The 19,884-nt window shown below is 39.8% G+C and overlaps 1 pseudogene; it reads left to right on the plus strand.

Moving 5' to 3' along the window:
- LOC148006397 (polyubiquitin-B-like) overlaps positions 1-19,884 on the plus strand; it is a 674,037-nt pseudogene that overhangs the window by 280,298 nt on the left and 373,855 nt on the right.

Below are 19,884 nucleotides of genomic sequence, written 5' to 3' on the forward strand. Positions count from 1 at the left end.
GCTGTGTAAGAAATATAGTAAGAAACACATTTAAACAACTAACATTATTGGATTTTGTACCAAAAACTGAGATCTTACGAGTAAACTGTAGTGGTTTGGCTTGATGCTGCTTGTATATTATTGTTCATATTGGTTCCTCAAGAGGGGCTGTCCCCACCATACAAGCAGAACATCATGTACTTAGGTGATGCTATGTGAACCTTCTCTCCACTTTAATAGGTCAATAAAAGGTTAGAGCCTATGATTGGGTAGTGGATAGGAAAGGTGGGACTGGAGGCTCAGGAGGGGGGGGCAGGTAGAAGGAGAAAAAGAGAGAAGGAAGAGGAGAGAAGGAAGCCACTATGCACCAGAATCATGTGGGTGGTAGATATGCCCAATCTATGCATATAACTTATAATTAAAATATTTGGATTGTGTGTCTTTTACATGGGCTGTTAGGGTTGGAAATTTTAGTAACAAATTGACTAACTCATGTCTGGCTTAGAACCGAAGTAACCCGATACGGAAATCCACCCCCATCCACTCAATATTAACAACTAGGGCTTCACTCTAAAGCTGCTTCAGGGTGGAAATTAAGCATGAGTCTAAAGGGTGTACAGAGAGCTAACTGAGAGGCTCCCTGCCCAAGCTCCAAGCAAACCTAGGCAACCAGAGGTAGCACACCAGCCCTGAGCTGGGACACAAGGTGGCGCCAATGCCACAACATAGTTGGGGTTCCCTGAGTCTGAGAGAAAAAAAAGGACAGGAAGTCAAGGTTGCCTGAGATGAGGCCTTCACAACTGAAAATTAGCAACTGAAAACACAGCAGGTATCTTTCCAAAGTTTTCTCACAGAAAACAATGGGCTGATCTAGGCATCTCTCTCCCAAGTCAACCTCCCCCTGCACACTTTGATTTCCAACATTCCTCCACTTCTAAACAGGGCACAGGACACAGGTAGCAAGACCAGCTATCTCAACTGCTTACACTGCAGGCTGTGAAAGATCAATACACAGGCTGAAGGCTATACAAGACAGTCAAAAGACCTAAAGGGCTCAAAACACAAAAGCCAAGGTTCTTTGTAGAGTCAGCCCCTCCCTACTAGTGAAAGAATCTGAAAGGACCTTAATGTCCTAAATCAAACACCAGGAGGAAACAAAGATAAAAGAAACTTCAGACCAAATATAAGAATTAAAATTGTACCACTGCACTCTTTTCCTCCTTCGCTTTTTCCCACATAAGGTGCTATAGAGAATTGAGGAGTTTCTTAAGTAGTGAATATAACAAGCAGTGATTTTGTTTTTAACATTCTTAGCTTCTCAGAGTATATATAACCAAAGTCTAAGAAATTAAATTTGCCAAGGTAAGTTGAAGAAAATTTTTGCATTTTCTACAGGCTAACTCTAAAAGCTGTACCAGGATTCACTCTGACGTAACACTTTACCAGCAAACTTGTAATTATAAACAGTATGATCTGCTCTCGTTAAACAAATATCTTGATTGATTAGTACTTAACTTTAACTTAACGAATAAATAAAATAGTTAGATTCAGTCATCACAGAGACAACAACAGTACAATTAATACAGTAATGAAAATGTAGCTCTACCTTATGTCTATATAACAAGGAACTATAGTAAGGACTAAAGAGGGCTAATATTGCACATACCTTAAGAGGCATGGACCTGGGCTGGAGTGATAGCTCAGTGGATAAGAGGTCTTGAGTTCAATTCCCAACAACAACATGGTGGCTCACAACCATCTGTAATGGGATATGATGTCCTTTCCTGATGTGTCTGAAGACAGCTACAGTGTACTCATGTTAATTAATTAATTAATTAATTAATTAATTAATTAATTAGCCATGGACCCAGAGAAGCAAGGTGAAATCATCTAAGCCAGTATGAAGACAACCAGGCAATCAAGCACAGTGATATATGAAGAGATCTTAAATGAGAAATATGTATCAGTCAACTGCACGGGTTAAAAAAAAATGACACTGACATACATATTGACAGCAATTTGCTGTCAATTGGGGGCAAACATACACAAGTATGACCATCAAGAAGACTCAAAATTAAGAAAAATTTGGGTAGTAATACTCAATAAAGTAAGACAAGTGCTAAAGTGATCAGAAAGGAATAAATCTAGATTGGGTAAATGAAAAGTCAGAAAGAAATTATTTGGTATAAAAAAAAGGAAAATAAAACTAATTAAATAAATAAATAATTGGGGGCCAGAAACAGATGGAACAATCTCACTTGGCAAAAAAAAAAGTAGGTGAATACGTGTCTTACAGTTTTATTGTTGTGAAGAGACACCATTACTGAGTCAACTTTGATAAGGAAAACTGACATTGGGCTGGCTTACACTCTCAGAAATTTAGTCCATTATTGCCATGGTGGGAAGCATGGCAGCATTCAGGGAGGCATCGTGCTGGAGAAGGAGCTGAGAGTTCTACATCTTCATCTGAAGGCAGGAGCAGGAGACTGTGTCGACACTGGTCATAGCTTGAATATAAAGGCCTCACAGCCCACTTTCCCAGTGACCCACTTCCTCCAACATGGCCACACATACTCCAACAAGGCCCCACCTCCTAATAGTGCCACTCCTTATACAACAAGCATTCAAGCATATGAGCCTATGGTGGTAATTCCTATTCAAAGCTTCACAGCAGAAAAGTCTTCAGACTGGTAGTTCATAGCTAAAACTATATAAAAATTAAAATTTCCAGATATCTTCACAAACCCACAAGACAAACTACTCATTCATTCCAGAGACTAGACCCAGGAAGAGTAGATAGAGCTGGTAGAAGAGGCAACCAATACAAAGGGGTAACTCTGTGATACCCTTTCTAGACCGACAATTATGGCCTTTTGTCCCCACCAGCAGGGGCCCAGTAATTCAGGGTCCCGAAGAGGCCTTCTACCTGTGGGCCAAAATGGGGGTGAAGAGAAGAAGGAGACCAAGCAAAAGTTCTGTTGTCAAGGTCTCATTTATTGGGGTGAACGTTACAGCTTTTAAGGCTTTCAAGTAGGGGGAGTGTCCTTTGTGAAACACAGAGGAGGGGGAGGTGTGGATATAGGTAGTGATAGCTGGAGGCTAAGAGGTCAGGCGGAAGATGATGATTCAGGAGATAACAGGTATCTGCTAAGGGAGCTGAGGCATCCCTTGAATGTCATCTTCCTGTGCCATAAATTCATGGGAGAGGCTTTCATCCAACAATCTTAAGACTTAAGGCAGTCATCTTAGGGGTGAGTCTCTGTGCCCAAACAGCCCAGAGTCACCTAGTCACTTTGAACCATGCAGTTCAAAAAGCGGCTAGGCCCAAATCCAATATGGCTCCCTGCAGCCCTGTCCTGACCTTCTTTGACAAATCCAAAAATGTTCTCTGCTATGTATGTACCCTATCTCAGGCAAGAAAAAACAGATCTTTCTCTAGGAAATCACAAGCATGCACCCCCAAAGGACCTCAGGGCCAACCCTAATCCTGAGTTCCTGCATGAAGACCCTGAGAGATGAAGTGAAGACTGGGATACTTGTACAGACTCCAAGGTGTTGGAAGTGCCTAAGCTGTGATTTCTGCCAGGGAGAGTTGCTTACATGGGATAGAACCAGCCTGTAAGAGATATATTTTACAGGCAGAAAGATGGAGGGATGGTGCCATCTAAGCCTCCGATATCAGATATTAAGCTAGAGCCCTGGTTCTCAACCTTCCTAATGCTGTGACCCATCAATACAATTCCTTGTGTTGTGGTGAACCCAACCACAAAATTATCTTTGTTGCTACTTCATAACTGTACTTTTGCTACTGTCATGAATCATAATGTAAATATATGTTTACAGATAGTCTTAGGGAGCCCCTGTAAATGGGTCATGACCCACAGGTGGGAAGTCTGACCTACGGGACTTGATGTTTACATACTGCCTTATCAGTCTTGCTTGGTCCAGCGTTTTCTGACCATGCCCCCATTCCTCCTTTTAGGAAATAGTAATATATATCTTTTCAATTGTATGTTGAAATTAATTCACTTTTCGAATTCACAGGGTTTTATTGAGACTGTGGGAGACCAGGGGGACTTCTAAAGTAGGATTAAATATACTTCATATTATAACAATGGCCTTTGGAGCCTGGGAGGGAAAGGTGGTGGTTTGAATGAGAATAGATTCCATAGGCTCAAACGTCTGAACCCTGGTGGTGACTTTACAGGCTATACCTTCCTAGGGGCTAGCTCTGAGGCTAGTATATATTGACTAGCCCCAATTCCTGTTCACTCTCTCTGCTTCATATTTGGGGTTTAACATGTGATCTCTCAGCGCCCTGCCATGATGGTCTCATGGAAGCCCAACCAAAATAAACTCTTCCATTAACTGACTTGGTCATGGTATTTCATTATACCAACAGGAAAGCAAATAGGTCAGGCTATAAGTAATTGAAGATTAAAACAATTTTTTCTTAATCTTAAAAAGTTCATGATAAAATTGGGCACAAAACCAGTCAAAAGCACTCAACATCTCTAACCATTAATATAGGTAGCAATTCCTCTAAATATTGCAGTATCCCATCCTCCTGCTTAACAGAACAAATGGTTCCTCCAGCTTCTGGAACAAGGCAGCCAGGTGCTTATCCTACAACCAAGTAAAGACATTCCAATAAACAGCAGGTACAGCTCCCTGCAACAAAAATAACTTTAAAATGCTAACACACTTACAAATACAATTTCATGTTTTTTTACACTGTTTTGATTAGTTTGCTTTTTTTTCTCCATCTTTATTAACTTGGGCATTTCTTGTTTACATTTCAATTGTTATTCCCTTTCCCAGTTTCCAGGACAAAATCCCCCTAACCCCTCCCCCTCTCCTTCTATATGGGTGTTCCATTCCCCATCCTCCCCCCATTATGACCCTCCCCCCAACAATCACATTCACTGGGGATTCAGCCTTGGCAGGACCAAGGGCTTCCCCTTCCACTGGTGCTCTTACTAGACTATGCATTGCTACCTATGCAGTTGGAGCACAGGGTCAGTCCATGTGTACTCTTTGGGTACTGGCTTAGTCCCTGGAAGTTCTGGGTGGTTGGCATTGTTGTTCATATGGAATCCAAGCCCCTTCAAGCTTTTTAAGTCTTTTCTAAGATTCCTTCAATGGGGATCAATTCTCAGTTCAATGGTTTGCCGCTGGCATTCGCCTTTGTATTTGCTGTATTCTGGGTGTGTCTCTCAGGAGAGATCTACATCCAGTTCCTGTCGGCCTGCACTTCTTTGCTTCATCCATCTTATCTAGTTTGGTGGCTGTATATGTATGGGCCACATGTGGGGCAGGCTCTGAATGGGTGTTCCTTCTGCCTCTGTTCTAAACTTTGCCTCAATATCGCCTCCCAAGGGTATTCTTATTCCCCTTTTAAGAAGGAGTGATGCATTCGTATTTTGGTCATCCTTCTTGGGTTTCATGTGTTCTGTGCATGTAGGGTAATTCGAACATTTGGGTTAATATCCACTTATTAATGAGTGCATACCATGTGTGTTTTTCTGTGATTGGGTTACCTCACTCAGGATGATATTTTCCAGTTCCATCCATTTGCCTATGAATTTCATAAAGTCATTGTTTTTGATAGCTGAGTAGTATTCCATTGTGTAGATGTACCACATTTTTTGTATCCATTCCTATGTTGAAGGGCATCTGGGTTCTTTCCAGTTTCTGGCTATTATAAATAAGGCTGCTTTAAACAGAGTGGAGCATGTTTCTTTGTTATATGTTAGGGTATCTTTTGGGTATCTGCCCAAGAGAGGTATAGCTGGGTCCACAGGTAGTTCAATGTCTAATTTTCTGAGGAACCTGCAAATCTGATTTCCAGAATTGTTGTACCAGTCTGTAATCCCACCGACAATGGAGGAGTATTCCTCTTTCTCCACATTCTTGCCAGCATTTGCTGTCACCTGAGTTTTTGATCTTAGCCAGTCACTGGTGTGAGGTGGAATCTCAGGGTTGTTTTGATTTGCATTTCTCTTGTGACTAAAGATGTTGAACATTTCTTTAGGTGTTACTCAGTCATTCCACATTCCTCAGTTGTGAATTCTTTGTTTAGCTCTGAGCCCTATTTTTTTTTGTTTTTTTTAAAGATTTATTTATTATATATAAGTACACTGTAGCTGTCTTCAGACACACCAGAAGAGGGCATCAGATCTCATTACAGATGGCTGTGAGCTACCATGTGGTTGCTGGGATTTGAACTCAGAACCTCTGGAAGAGCAGTCAGTGCTCTTAACCACTAAGCCATCTTTCCAGCCCCTGAGCCCTATTTTTTAATATGGTTATTTGTCTCCCTGCAGTCTAATTTCATGAGTTCTTTGTATATTTTGGATATAAGCCCTCTATTGGTTGTAGGATTAGTAAAGATCTTTTCCCAATCTGTTGGTTGCCATTTTGTCCTTACAACTGTGTCCTTTGCTTTATAGAAGCTTTGCAGATTTATGAGATCCCATTTGTCGATTCTTGATCTTAGAGCATAAGCTATTGGTGTTTTGTTCAGGAAATTTTCTCCAGTGCCTATGTGTTTGAGGTATTTCCCCACTTCTTCTTTTATAAGTTTGAGTGTATCTGGTTTGATGTGGAGGTCCTTGATCCACTTGGACTTAAGCTTTGTACAGGGTGATAAGAATGGATAGATCTGCATTCTTCTACATGCTTACCTCCATTTGAACCAGCACCATTTTCTGAAAATGCTATCTTTTTTCCTTGGCTCCTTTGTCAAAAATTAAGTGACCATAGGTGTGTGGGTTCATTTCTGGGTCTTCAATTCTCTTCCACTGCTCTATCTGTCGGTCTCTATACCAATACCATACAGTTTTTATCACTATTGCTCTGTAATACTGCTTGAGTTCAGGGATAGTGATTTCCCCAGAAGTCTTTTTATTGTTGAGGATAGTTTTAGCTACTCTGGGCTTTTGTTATTCCGGACAAATTTGCAAGTTGTTCTGTCTAACTCTATGAAGAATTGGCTTGGAATTTGGATGGGGATTGCATTGAATCTGAAGCAGTCATTAAAAGTCTCCCAACCAAAAAGAGCCCAGGGCCAGATTGGTTAAGTGCAGAATTCTATCAGACCTTCATAGAAGACCTCATACCAATACTACGCAAACTATTCCGTGAAATTGAAACAGGTGGAGCACTACCGAATTCCTTCTATGAAGCCACAATTACTCTTATTCCTAAACCATACAAAGACCCAACAAAGAAAGAGAATTTCAGACCAATTTCCCTTATGAATATCAACAAAAAATACTCAATAAAATTCTTGCAAACCAAATCCAGGAGCATATCAAAACAATCATCCATCATGATCAAGTAGGCTTCATTCCAGGGTTGGTTTAACACACGGAAAACCATCAACATAATCCACTATATAAACAAACTGAAAGATAAAAACCACATGATCATTTCATTAGAGGCTGAGAAAGCCTTTGACAAAATACAACACCCCTTCGTGATAAAGTTCCTGGAAAGAACAGGAATTCAAGGCCCATCCCTAAAGATAGTAAAAGCCATATACAGCAAACCAGTAGCTAGTATTAAACTAAATGGAGAGAAACTTGAAGCAATCCCACTAAAATCGGGGACTAGACAAGGCTGCCCACTCTCTCCCTACTTATTCAATATAGTTCTTGAAGTTCTAGCCAGAGCAATCAGACAACAAAAGGAGATCAAAGGAATACAGATTGGAAAGGAAGAAGTCAAAATATCACGATTTGCAGACAATATGATTATATACTTCAGTGATCCCAAAAGTTGCACCAGAGAACTACCAAACCTGATAAACACCTTCAGCAAAGTGGCTGGGTATAAAATTAACTCAAACAAATCAGTAGCCTTCCTCTACACAAAAGAGAAAGAAGCAGAGATAGAAATTAGGGAAATGACACCCTTCATAGTAGTCCAAAATAATATAAAATACCTCGGTGTGACTTTAACCAAGCAAGAGAAAGACCTGTATGATAAGAACTTCAAGCCTCTAAAGAAAGAAATTGAAGATCTCAGAAGGTGGAAAGATCTGCCAAACTCATGGATTGGCAGGATTAATATAGTAAAGATTAGTTTGCCTTTAAAGTCAAGCTATAGGTGACAACTAGTGGTATACTTTGTCCAAACTGCAAACAACTTACTTTTACTGATTAGTAAAATTTATATGTTCTTTGTATTTTTCAAAAATTAGAAACATAAAAAGAAAATGTTTTGCTATATACAGATGATTAACTAATAACACTATGTACTAGATACTTAAATGTTTTTCCTAATTCTCAGTATTACTAGCAATGCTGAGGTAAACAAAAATATATTGAATTGTTCTGTGCAAGAATATCTACTTCCTCTGAACAAAATTTTTGAGAGTAAAATTAACTTTAAAGGTTAGAATTTTTGAGCAGTGAAAATATATTCTACCTGAAGCCATATTATAAACTAAAATGAACAAAAATTATCTGGATATGTAAATATCTTTATTCATTAAAACACAGCCTTTTTCCCAGCCATGATTTTCAGATTTCGTCCTCCAAAAACACTGCTTCATGGTAGGTGGAGATTATGTATGGAGAGAAAAAAAAAGTCAGTTTTATACCATAACGTACTCTTCATTGATATTCTATCAAGGGAAATGGGAAATTTGAAAACTCAAATGTCCAATTAACGAAAGACAGAAGTATAATCCCAAGTAAGCCTTATCAAAATGTGTTATTTTCAGGTTGCTTTATCAGTGCAGTCTGTCCAGAGAACATCCTCCCTACACTTTTAGTCTCATATTTAAACACTTTCCAGCTTTCTACTTGTAATCGGGGTCAATGGGGAATCTATGCCCTCCTGAATAACACTTAATATCCACTTTGCATCAAACATCAATAAATCCAACTGTCACATACTTGTTACCATTAATTAGTTAAACAATCTAGTAAAATATTCCCTTTGTCATCTGACCTAAAATGACTCTTAAACTGTGTCATAGAAGCCACTCAAGAAAACACACATAGTATAACACATCTGCTAAACAAAATGCACCCCCAAGAAATTCATTAAAAGATCTCCATAAGGGACTTCTTAGTGTGATAACATATTTAATACATGAGGTTGAAACAAAATACATAAAGGAGTATTACTTACTGCAGACCCATGCCAAGATGTGCTCTTGAGAAATAATTACATGCAAGAGATCAGGGGTAAGAAGGAGTGGGGGTGGGGGGTGAGGGCCTGGAGACTGGGTAGAAGCAGGCAGACAAGAGCAGAGCCATGAGGGCAGAGAAGGGAAGACAAGGTCAGAGGACAGAAAACACTGGCATTCTTAATGCAACACTTAACACACAGAAAACCATCAACATAATCTCTATACTCTATACTATACAACCCCAAGATTACCAGATCCTGGCATGTCTCAAGCTCCCAGCTTAGGGACTAACTAGTCAGCTAGTTAAGTCATTGTTGGATCAAAAGAGGCACAAAATTAAATTTTTCTAGGTACAAGTTAGGCCACCACTGCATTAACTTTCACAAATTAATGCAATATTTACATTTCTTTCTGTAATTCTCTAATATTATATCAAAGACTATTATATGAAGCCTTCACTATCAAAGTCAAACTAGCTTCGGTAAGATTTATAAGAATCTTTAACACTTAAAACATATTTTATCCACACACGACTCCTACTTTTTGAAATGCCTTTTGATTTGGTTTCTCTTTCTGACATTTGTATTATCGACATATTATATACATGAAAAACGGCTAAAGACACATGTTGTCAGCTAAGTCCTAGGAGTGAGAAAGACAATTAAATGTTTTAGGGGCATATGTAAAAGGCCCTGAGAATAAATTACTAATTCTGTGGACTTTGCTCTTAAATTTGCTCTGGGCGGGTACCAGGGTGTTCCATGGTGTGTTCCTTATTAAGCCCAGAATTGCCAGATGTATCTCATAAATTCTCCTTAAGAGGCTTATTCGCTAGTCTTCACCCCTTAAGAGCCAAAGAAATTCCTATTGCATAATGACTGGTTCAAAGAAACTCAGACTCTATACACATACTTTTAACAGACTTGAACATTCTGCTAATGTGTATGTGGCAGTCATTAAATGTAACAACATGTAGTCATATGCATGAGAATGTCCTCACAGACTCTGATATTTAGACACTTAGCTGGTGGTGCTCTTTGGAAGGTATTAAGAGGTATGGCCTTGCTGGAAGAAGCATGTCCCAGGAGGGAAGCTTTGAGAGGTAAAGATTGTTGTATATCCAGTCTGCTCTCTCTGCTTCTGCTCACCACCATGCTTCCCATCAAGATGTCTATTAAACTATAAACAAAGTTACTTTCTCATGGGAAAAGCAACAGGAAGGTCTCTTCCTCAGGTTTGCAGCTTACTTGGCAGAGCACCAGGATTCTCTGCTTGAGAAAGTCTGCTTCCTTGGTCTCAGTTTGCTTAGAATGACAAACACCCTAGGTTGCCTGCAAGCTGGCAAGCTGGGAACAGTGTCCTCATGCCATTTCTCTACAAATAATAAAATATATCTTCAAACTTAAAGCCAGGTATGGTGTATTACACCTTTAATTTCAGTGTCTGGGAGGTACAATGAGAAGAATCAGAAGTTCAAGGCTAGCCCCATGTATATAATGAGCTCAGGACCAGCCTCATCTTCAGAACCATAGTCTCATTTCTTAAAAAATGAATAAATAAAAGAAAAATAAGTGAGAAATAAAAATAATATCAATTCATTTGATTATTCATTTAAGAGCACGGTATGCTCACCAAAGTTTCTGCTGTGAAAAGCCAGTGAGAAAATCCTTATTGATGGTGTAACAAGGAGGGTATCAAGTCTGACACTGAGAAAGATGCTAAGGCTATGGATATGCATCAGGGGTGCAGCACTGGCCTGTCATTGAAGAGGCTGTGGGTTTGCTGTCAATAATTAAGGAAAAACGCAAAACCAAGCAAGCACCACAAGAAACTAAAACTATGTTTTCTATAAAAAATTGTCCCAAGGCAAAGTCACTTCCCAGGTAGTGGAAATTAGTGAAATAAATATCTGAAGAGAACAAAATTTACAAATACCTGCTACTTCCCCCAATGGGATTCTTTCCTCTCTGAGAATAATCTGTCAACTCCAGAGGAGTGGCTGAAGAGCAGCCATAATTTTGACAAACACCACACGCAAGGAATGAGAACTGGAGTTGAAGAATCTTCCAAAAATACTGATCTCTATATTACCAAAAAAGAACTGAGGCTGGAGAGATGTCTCAGTGGGTAAGAGCCCTGACTGCTCTTCCAGAGGTCCTGAGTTCAATTCCCAGCAACCACATGGTAGCTCAGATCAGCTCTGTAATGATATCTGATGCCCTCTTCTGGTGTGTCTGAAGAGAGTGACAGTGTACTTACATACATAAGATAAATAAATTAATTTTAAGAAAAGAAATAAGAACAAACTAGAAGTAAACAAACCAAGTTTTCCGGAAATTAAACCCCCGAAAACTTCTACTAAAAGGCCAAATACTAGGCAAGTGATACATTTCTACACACTTGCATTGATACTCATTGCCCTAGTTAGGGTTATTATCACTGTGCTGAAACACTGAAGCAAGTTGCAAAGGAAAGAGTGTATTTGCCTTACACTTCCACTTGGTAATCCATCACTGAAGGAACTTGGGACAGGAACCCAAACATGGTAGCAACCTAGAAGCAGGAACTGGTACAGTGGTCAACCAGTGGGAGCTTACTGGCTTCCTCAGCTTGCTTTCTTATACAGCCCAGGACCACCAGGCCAGGGGTGGCCACACCCACAACAGCCTGGGCCCTCCTGTATAAATCACTGAAATAACACCCTATAAGCTTGATAAATAAAAATAAAACCTGATCTTATGGGTAAGCATTTTCTTAATCGAGGTCCCCTCCTTTATGATGACTATAGCCTAGATTGAGCTGACATAAACATGGAGATCATATTCATATGTACACGTTCATATTTCACTGAAACCAACAAGAATCTTGTTTCACATACTCAAATATTATCATGAAAATATATTAAATTGCCATTAACTGTACATGTGATTGGGTAGCAAAGAGTGTTTCAGTCCAGCCAGGACTACATAATGTTGGGGTAGAAATCTCATTTCGCATCCAGACAAACTACAATGGGACAACAAGGTTCCATGTGGAAATGTTTAATGAGAGAAGAATAGAAGAGGAGAGGAGTAAAGACCGGCCATGAGCATGTGGAGGGAAGGGGGAAGGAGAATGGGGAGAGAAGGGACAAATGGGAAGAGGGGAGGCAGGGCAAGAACAAGAAGCAAGAAAGGAAGAGAATAAGATAATGAGGAGGGGACAAGCATCCCCTTTTATAATGCCAGGCATACCTGGATGTTACCAAGTAACTGTGGGAGTGGAGCTTAGACAGAAAACTAACACATAGTGAGAACCTGTTTCCAAGAAAAAAAAAAACAAAAACAAAAAACAAACAAGGAAAATGAACGAAAAAAATTTTTCCAGGACTGAAGAGATGCTTCTGTAGAGAAGAGAATATAATACTCTTGCAGAGGATCAGAGTTTGGCCAAAGCAAACACATCTAGCAGCTCACAACCACCTGACTCAGCTCCAAGAGCTCAGACACACTCTCTGGATGCCAGCACCTTCATTCCCATGTGTGCATACCCACCATCACCATCAAGCTGCTACTACATACATATGCATATTATTAAAATAAAATAAAACATTTTTCGTAGAAAAAATTCTGAAAATTCAGACTCAAACTCTGAACATATAGATCACAAATTCTCTCCTAAAAGTAGTATAGGAAAAAACTCCAGCATTTGGACCTCATTGATAGCAACAAGAACCATGTAGTATGTGGAAAATTACTACAAATCATTCATAGGATTATACTCTATGAGGTGTCGTGGTATAAAAGCATAAATTTCTGCTAATCCATAACGATCACCAGAAAAGAAATAGTTTATCAATGTCTCTGTGGTCTTATCTATAGAGAGGTTCCCCACTCCACAATACTTGTCTGTTTATTTAAAAAAGACTTTGTCTAAAGGGAAGAGGGCAATGGATTAGGATACTAGTAACATGATGAGGCATAGTTCAAAAAATGAGGTTTTTCTTCCTGTTCCAAGCAACTTTTGCAATTACAATGTGTCCTCTTTACTACGCTGACTCATTAGGAAGCAATGGTTCTGTATTGACAAGTCATCAATTATAAAGCTAGACTTGTAGGCGAAAACCACCTTGTTTGAGGTGATTGGGTTTCCAAAGCTAATTGTATGGTGTTTGCTCATCTCAGGTGAGCATCAGTGAGAAACAGTGTCTAAAATACAAGGTACAAAACAAATCAGCCCACAAGTTCTCTGTATTCTGCAGCATTAACAGAGAAACTATCAATGATGATGTCAAACACTTAAGCTTAAAAGTAAATTAGACATGAACTCATAAATCTACAACACATTATGCCCATCATTTGGGGAATGTCCTCAAAACACTTTAGTGATTTATCACAGGATTCTATCCTGCCAGTGCAGAGCAAAAAGCATATTGGAACAGACTTAGAATCCCTCTGAAAACTATACAAAACATAAAGTCACTTAAAGGCACCATCCAACCGCTACAGAGAGACACAATGGAAAGGATTTACTAATGAAAGACCTCAGCTCAGATCTTAGTCAAAGGACTGCCACCTTAGCTATTATACAGGGTATATTCAAGAGCCGTGAGCCTCAGATCTCTTCACCTATTAACAAGAAATGTGACTGACTAGTGATCAGAAAATCCCCATGTGGGGCCATATGTGGATATTAGGTAGTGATGTGACCAGAGTAAAGAGAACTGAACGTAAATATGTCAAGTAAGGAGGGTTCCATTGTTTAATCCTGTCTTTAGCAGTCTTTTTCTTATGTAAGTTTTAGATTTAAGTTCTGAATAGAGTCTCCTCAAGGTTTAAAAGTAAAAGAGTTTTGAACAGATGAGACTGATTTAAACTAGTCAGCTAAAAATAGTGTAAAATTCCTCAGTGTAGGGTTGCGTGAGTCCCATGTCCACTCTGCCACAGGGCAAGGCTGCAATAGGCGGGATGTGGGAGATGACTGCACTTACCCCATCGACCAGTGTTTGTATGGGAAGTCAAGGGACACTGCTCTGGGGGGTGGGAGGATATGAAATGTAGTCTGAGGCACAGGACCACTGGAGCTTCCTGAGGGATTGGGGAGGTTCCTTGGGCCTGCAACACGGCAGGGGCTGTCTGGTTCTTATGCTCTTAGGCATCTAGGTGCCCCTGAATGCCACAGAAGAGTTGAGAATGGAGTTGGGGCCCATGGAACTGGATCTAGTCCCGGGCTGAAAGGGAAAGAAGGGGGCCTCTAGCTGGTCCTTTGAGGAGAGGCTTTGGCTTGGTGAGGGGGTCTTGGTTTGGCTTGGTTGTGGTGGTTGCTGTGGCTGGGAGAGCAGGGAGGCCTTCTGTAGGAGATTAGATGCTGGCTCTGTAGTCTAAGGCCTTCTCTGTGGCTCACCATGGTGAATCCCAATAAAATGAGGCAGTCCATGGTTTTACGATATTTATCGGCATGGTGAAAAGTGAATGATTAAAACCGTACCCCACTTCTTAGGGTGGACTTGCGATTAAGTACCTTTTGAAGGGTGAAATATCTAGGAAGGAAAGGTTATTGGCTAAGCCTCCAGGCCTTTGGTACCTCATTAAAATGGAGATCTGTCTTGAGTCTATGAGACCACAGGCCATGTCCTCTACCTGTGGAGGGACTTGAGGCATTACCCTTCTGTGACTGATGGCCATGAATCTATGGAGGGCTGTGGGCTTGTGATCTGCCTAGTTTCCCAGGAGTCAGGCGAAATGCCTACTGTCTCTTCAGTGTCACCGGGATTTCTAGCCTTAGTTCAACCAGGAACCAGACTGTCTTTCACGGTACCACACAGTTCTTACTTCTTGTTTTCATATGACTCTATGAAAGTTGCCCATAGTGCCTCAACCACTGAAAGGTTCGTTAAGATAAAACTGTAAAGAAATATTAAGGCAAAAATATTAAATGTCAGCCAATCAGTGACTATAAAGTATAACTATGCCCTGTTCCATCCAACATACCAGAACAGTCAGCCAGTTGGCTTCCCTTCAATGGAAGGGGAATGATAGAGCAGCATGGATTTAGAATGTTTAAAATAGGCTTCTTACAGGATTACTAAAGCATGTGTCCTTCTTGATGGGCACAGCAGTAGCAGCTCATTCTGGACTTCAATGTACATGTTAAGAGGCCTCTCACATGCCATCAAAAAACTTCCTTTTGTCTGCTTACATGGGCATTGGTAAGCTTTACTTAATTTTGCTTATTTTTTGGTTTTTCTGACACAGGGTCTCTATAGCCAAGGATGGCCTAGAACTCAAAATTATCCTACTGACTCAGACTGGGTCTTGGCATACACTACCACATTTGATTCTTAATTTTAATATTTGTCAAAGGAACTATCATCATTAGGAACAATCAGGTTTTGCAAAAGTGGCATTTCACATATTTACTAAGAAAATTACTTATACAATAAATAATAAAGAGCTCATTTATCACACCCTGACAAAATGCTCCCAAATACAGCTAATGGCATTTGTAACTCCTAAAGATATGAAGTATTAATGAAAGAAACTGAAGCTTGTTTGCTCCCCATGCCCCCGTAATTTCAACACTCAGAAGACTGAGGCTGAACAGTTATGGCTGGTTTGGGCTACCTAGGAGTGGTAATGGCAGTGTTGTGGGAGGAGACATAGGAAGAACAAGCCAGGTACAGTAAGTCATACCTGTAATCCCAGAACACAGGAAGAAGCTAAGGCAAGAGGATTCTGAGTCCAAGCCAACAGAGGCTAGATAGCTATGTAGTTAGATCCTATCTCAAACGAACCAATAACGAAAACAAGTAAGTGCAACTGCCTTTGAGTGACTTTATTCAGTCTCATTGCTGTGGTCATATACAGATACAAAGTGCTACCTTACCCTCACTTAATAGTTATAAAAAATATTTGTTAACTAAAACAAATGTACAATGAGTTCACTATTGTGCCCATTTTAGTTGTATGACATAACACATAATGTGCCACAAATGTAGAGAAAGCAACAAGGGGCCACTCTTAGACAAGGCGAGATAAGCTGGGTTTGGGCCCACACATATCTCTCTTTCTCAATACCATTCCCCCTTACCTTAGCCATCAGTTTCCTACTTAGGCAGTTACTTACAACTGAGGACCTTAAGGTATAGTGCAATCCAGGGACATTTGTATTTAAAGGGGCTTCTCTGTAAGAAATCAATGGGACAGTCTTTTACATGAAGAGAATTAGTGAAACTGGGATATCACATGCAAAAGAAGATGGACCATTAGCTTACACTGTATATAAATATTAATTCATAATAGATTTTAAAATAGACTTAAACATAAGACCAAAACTACTGAACTCAAGAAAAAGAAAATAGGTAAATATTTTGACAGTGGATTTGTTAATGATTTCTTGGATATGATATGAACATATTCTCACAACAAAGTAGATAAACTAGAAAATACTCAGACGTAATACTGTGAAAGCAGAAGGGGGTCCATGACAAGAATAAATCCCATGATTTTGTGTGCCAACTAAAACTCTTAACTAAACTTTTGGGGAGAAAAAGTAAAAACTGGAGCTGAAGAGATGGTTCAGCACTTGAGAACACTTGCTTCTCTTGCACAGGACTAAGGTTTAGTTTCCAGCGCACACAAGGCAACTTGGAACCATCTGTAACTCCAGTTTCAGGATATGCAACATTTTCTGGCCTCTACATGCATGCTGTAAACATACAAACGTAGTCAAATATTCATATGTTGAAGCCAGGAATCAGACAACATCTTCTTAGGCAAAAATAATGAAATACTGCCAGTAATTTGGATGAACATACACTCATGAATATATGGCAAAATGCAAAACTTTGTCCTTTTAAGATGTCACTCACAAAAAGAGTGAAGACTGGGGTCATGAGTCAAAGGGAAGTAAACATACTGGTTTCTTTCATACCATGTGAACCAAACAAGTACTGTTATCTCTCCAAATCTGTTCCTTTCTCATAAGCCAAATTTAAATAATGCTTTGGAAAACTATCCAACTGGACCTGGATCATCCTGCTCTGTTGTCCCCATCTTGATTTTCCTCACCTCTCTTTCTCCTCCCTCCTTCCTAGACTTTTCCCCACCTATCCTTCCTTCTCATCCAATGATAAGGTATGCCTTATCCCGGACTCGCCTTGCTCCATAATGGCATCACCTTACACAGAACAGTGCCACAGATTTCAGCAGAATACAGGAGAGGGATGGACTGGGGAAATAGGATGCTCAATGTTCAACACAATGATGTGAAGGGTCAACATCTAGTCGAAGTTCTGTTCTCAGACAGAACAAGGCCTACATTAAACTCCTGGGCTTGGCTATTTCTGTAGATTTCTAATTTCTCAAAGCCTAGCTGAGGAGCCACCCATTTAGTTGAATGCTCACTTTGTTCAATCATTAATGTTTAGGAGGGTTTTTTTACCCTTTTACATCAATATGGGAAAGTTCGCCAACACTAATAATAATCATGAATATAAGATCTGTTTGTCATGTCCATTTTCCTCATGAAGAACTATTATAAAAATTGAGGACCAGCATGAAGGCTCAGCAAAAGGCTTTTGCCACAAAACTTGATAACTTGAATTCAATGCCTGGATCACATATGGTAGAAGGAGCTACCACCCACAAGTTGGCCTCTGTCCTCCGCACCCATACATGTATATACATACATACACATAAAAATGCGATGAAAATTTAAAACGGAAAGCCTAACAAAATTAATTATAATTCAGCCAAGGTACCTTTAGTGCAATTTGAGTTGCTTTGTCTTCTGCTGACTTAACAATACAGAGGGAGAATGGAAAGACATGGCCTATTGTTTTGACTGTGCCTAAAACCTCAAGCATGCCCAAGAGAAGGCAAGCCTGTAGGATGGGCAAAGTCCTAGAGGGATTGTACCAAAATATCACCACACAGTAGAGAACTCATGTAGTCAGAAACTACTTAAACAGAATGTGTAAGTCCTCAATACACAGGACACAGTTGATGGTGCTTGGGGTGCAATTCTTAGTGGCCCTGCAGTGTGTAAAATACATGACACTTGTATTATATAACTGTCTGGGATTCAGTGAATCTATATGCTTCAGTTCTAGCTTTGGATTACCTCAGAGGACCTTTGTGGAGTTTTTTATCGGTAGAGTAGCTCTTTACCTCCTCATAACCTTATTATGCTTTAGGCTTTTTTTTTTTTTTTTTTTTCGGAGCTGGGGACCGAACCCAGGGCCTTACGCTTACTAGGCAAGCGCTCTACCACTGAGCTAAATCCCCAACCCAATGCTTTAGGCTTTTATTGTTTTATTCTTCCTTCCCACTATTTAAAGTTGACCAGAAGAAAAGGGTTGTGTTGAGGCTAAGTTGGTTGGTCCGTTTTTCTTCTTGGAGGTAGGCTTCTGAACATCAAAATATCTGAATGGACCACCTCACCTCTAGATCCCAATGAGGGCTTTTAAATAGAACCCATCTGAAACTTCTCAAAGATCAGGAAAAAACAACAGTGCCATTTCAGACCTCTTATAGAGGGAGGGGCATGTGGCTGCCTCAGTATTCTGTTGCTTGCGATTTTTGTAAAAACTGAATTTTTAAAGTCTGTTAATGTTTCACAAAGAAGAAAGCCACAGTTTGTGGTATCCTATAGTTTTATAGCTTTACATTGTGTGTTTCTTCCTTTTAGGGGAAACCCTACCCAGTACAAGCCATCACATGCACAGAATGTCCAATGAGTGGGTTGGTTCTCCACAGTCCTTGGTGTAGTACTTAGTTTAGTCATTTACATTCTTTTGTATATGAACCCCAATAGGCTTATATGTTTGAATACTCAGTCATCAGGGAGTTGAATGATTTGAGAAGGATTAGGAGGTGTGGCCTTTGGGGATAGGTATGGCCTTATTGGAGGAGGCATGTTATTGGAGGAATGGGTTTAGAGGTTTCAAAGTCCAGTGTATCATTCTGGGATATATTAGGATGTATAGCTCTCAGTTACTGCCCCAGCACCTTCTTATTTGCTTCGGGCCATGATAACGTGTACTGATTTTCTAAAACTGTAAACAAGCCCCCAATTAAATGTTTCCTTTTACAAGAGTTGCTTTAGTCATGGTGTCTCCTCATAGCAATAGAATAGTGACAAACAGAGTTTATTTGACTTACAATTTCAGGTAACAGTCCATTATTTCAAGAAAATCATAGGAATTGCAGGAATTTGAGGCAGATGGCTAAAGAATATTCACAGTCAAGAGTAAAGAGAGCATATTTGCAGGGATAGTTACTTAGAAGCTTTTTTCACTTCTATATATAGTTCAGGGCCCAACCTAGGGAATGGTGCTGCCCATAGTGAGCTAGGACTTCTTACTAAGTATTCAAACTTATGAACCTTTGGCAGCCATTCTCATTCAAGCCACCATACTCCCTTGTTCCCTAAGTTGATTCTTGCCAGGATATGTAATGACAGTAAGGCAAATAAGACTAGAACAAAAATTGGTACCAAGAATAAGATAGTCGTTGGGTGCTGAGATTAAAAAAAAAAATTCAAGATATCTACCACCACCACCACCACAACCACCAAAACATGCCTATAGTCCAACATGATCCAAACAATTCCTAAGTAAGACTCTCTTCCCAGGTGATTCTAGATTGTGTAAAAATGACAGTTAAAAGTAGCCAACACAATGACCAAAACAAAGAAGAAACACAGCCTTAGAATATAGCCCCCTTTTCCATCACTGAGAAAGTGAGAACTCACTACTGCCCAGGATAATCATGACAATA

The sequence above is a fragment of the Rattus norvegicus genome, chromosome 3 (assembly GCF_021556685.1).
Source record: "Rattus norvegicus strain SHRSP/BbbUtx chromosome 3, alternate assembly SHRSP_T2T, whole genome shotgun sequence".
NCBI classification, from domain to species: domain Eukaryota; kingdom Metazoa; phylum Chordata; class Mammalia; order Rodentia; family Muridae; genus Rattus; species Rattus norvegicus.